A 2,552-nucleotide genomic window follows, 5' to 3' on the forward strand; every position below is an offset into this window, starting at 1 on the left:
GGTAAAAGAGGCTTAAAGCAAAACATAAATAAAACTCTCTTGAAAAAAAAAAAAAAAGAAGAAAGAAAGAAAGAAATTGAACCTTAAGGGGAATATAGTGAAATTTTCCAATATAGCGTTGCATAAGTACAAATAAATAAATAAAAATAGAAGAAACGAAAGTGATATTAACCCTTTAAATTATAGGAATTACTTCTGAAAATATCAATTATAAAAATCATATTTTTAAAGATGTTGCGATTTTCTTTTCCAAGTGTGCAAGGACTCCTTTCATCTATTTATATAGGATTCAAGAGAGGTTAAAAAAGCTTCTGCATTCTGATCCCTCTGCAGCAGTTATATGCTACAGCTGGAAGCTTCCGTCTGGCCACAAAATAATTATATATATATATATATATATATATATATATTTTTTTTTTGGTTTAAAAAAAAAAAAAAAAAAAGGAAGACTATTTTTTTAGCACTATATATATATATATATATATATATGAATTAAGCTGATAATAGGACATCGATTTTATTTGCCCATAAATGACTTCTATTTCGTTCAGTTTTCCATATAACTTTTTTTACTTAAAAACAGATATACAACAAATTAAACCTTCTACCATATGGTTTTCATTTTCATTCCTTTTCTTTTTCATGAAATTATTTAAGATTAACTATACTATATCTAAACAATTTTGTTTGGAAGACTTAATAAATGAAGTTTCTTATAATTTCCATTAGACATTAAATTAGTTTCCTCACTGCTATCAAACTAGTGTAATAATGGATTAATTAATTTTAAATTTCCCCTCTACTTTTCCCAACAACCAAACAAATCCAGCCAATATAAAAAAGAAATTAGGCAAAAAATTAAATCAGTACCTTTGAGGCTCTAATGGAAATAGAAAAATAAACTGAGAAGCAGAAGGAAGCGAACACTAATCAATAAGAAATAGTAGGAAGCCAACGAAAATTACTGATTTTTGATGCTTCATTCAATCTAATATCTGCACTCAATTCTGCTGAATTTTCTTTCATCTCTTTGGAATTTCCGTAAGTATGCCTCTTGGAGGGTTCTCTGGCAGAGACTGTGGTCGGAGATAAATGTCAGTGTGAAGGACAAAGAGATTGTAGACGAAATGAAAGGCCTGCATTTTCAAGAAGATCCACAAATTTTAGCTGGCCAGAGAGCAAAATGAGATCGGAAGAGAGGAGGAAACTAGCAATGTCTATGGCTCTTGTTGTTTTGTATTTGGAAATTTTCAAATAAGTAGAATATTAATATGTAATCGTACATACATATATATATATATGAATTTTTAAATACGTACATTAAAAGCAGCTTCGTGTTCCTGCATCACTTTCAGAAATTGTAATTTCCAAATTGCTCATTAATGCAAAAAATAATTACAAATGTACTTTCTTCCAAGTTGCAACATTTTTTTCTATTTACTCACTAAATAAAAGTTATTGATTTATTTATTTTCTTGTTTACTTAGGCACTGGGATAACATTTGTTCATTATGTTTCTTGAGAGAGCTTTAGGTCATAAGAGCTTTCTTATAGGCCCTTTGGAAAACTGTCTCTGTTTCTCCCTTTAAAAGTTTAAAGGAGCTTCTGACAATTCTTTTAGAAGTGATTTTAAGAAATTATTTCAAATGATTTTTCAAAAATTACCTAATTGGTACTTATTTTAAAATGACCAAATAAATGATTTTTAAAGAACCAAAATCACTAAAAAGTGATATTGTTATTTTGTTACCAAAAACTATATGAAGGGCCTTTATCTTATTGAAAGTAATTTTAGCCAGTTTAAAATCATTACAAAATAGACATTAGAAATATTTAGATAATTTTTTAAAATATATTTTAAATTTGGAGAAAAATTTCTAATCTAAACTAATAAAGAATAGATTTCTGAAATAATATTTTGTAAAAGTAGAAGCTCCAAAAAAACAGAATTAATAGTTATTTTTAAATATAACTTTCTTATAAACTCTTCCAAAGATCTAAAGTTTTTATAGAAAATTATTGAAACACATTTGTAATATAATTTTGAGATTCAAAAAGTCAGAACCGGCAATATTTCATAAATTATATATTTTGTAACAAAGCTGAGACATTGAGTTTCGAAAAAAATAAAAAATAAAAAATTTGAGTGTTTATAAGCGACATTAAAGTGGTTGGAACTTGAAGATTTGGAGCTAAAATTCCGACTGTTGGTCAACCTTTGAATAGTTGGAAACCAAATATCTTAAAGACAAAGCCAAATTGGGTTCAGCAAAAAGTCATCACATTTAAATGGGAATTCCAAAAAAGAAGCACGTTATGCTGCACAAATCCATCTGTTGCCGCTCACAATCCAGCTGGAGATGATGGGTCTTTTTCTTATCTGTGAAAAGCCTTTTCCTTATGACAAATTTCAAAATTCATTTATTTATTTATTATTCTTTTTTTTTACCAAAACACAATTCCAACTCCATATAAACGTCCAACTTGGTTTATACGTACCGTGTGACAGCTTTTATATATTGAATTGGAATCCCAGACTGGCTACCATTGGA

General features: G+C 28.0%; 1 long non-coding RNA gene across 1 annotated transcript; it reads right to left on the reverse strand.

The window, feature by feature from the left end:
• Nucleotides 1-941: 941 nt before the first annotated feature.
• Nucleotides 942-1,531, reverse strand: LOC132805137 (uncharacterized). Its single transcript, XR_009640506.1, has 2 exons — nt 1,320-1,531; nt 942-1,136 (listed from the first exon to the last, which is right to left on the reverse strand). It is a non-coding gene; the product is annotated as an uncharacterized LOC132805137 (long non-coding RNA).
• Nucleotides 1,532-2,552: the final 1,021 nt, after the last annotated feature.

The sequence above is a fragment of the Ziziphus jujuba genome, chromosome 8, assembly GCF_031755915.1.
Source record: "Ziziphus jujuba cultivar Dongzao chromosome 8, ASM3175591v1".
In the NCBI taxonomy this organism is placed as follows: Eukaryota; Viridiplantae; Streptophyta; class Magnoliopsida; order Rosales; family Rhamnaceae; genus Ziziphus; species Ziziphus jujuba.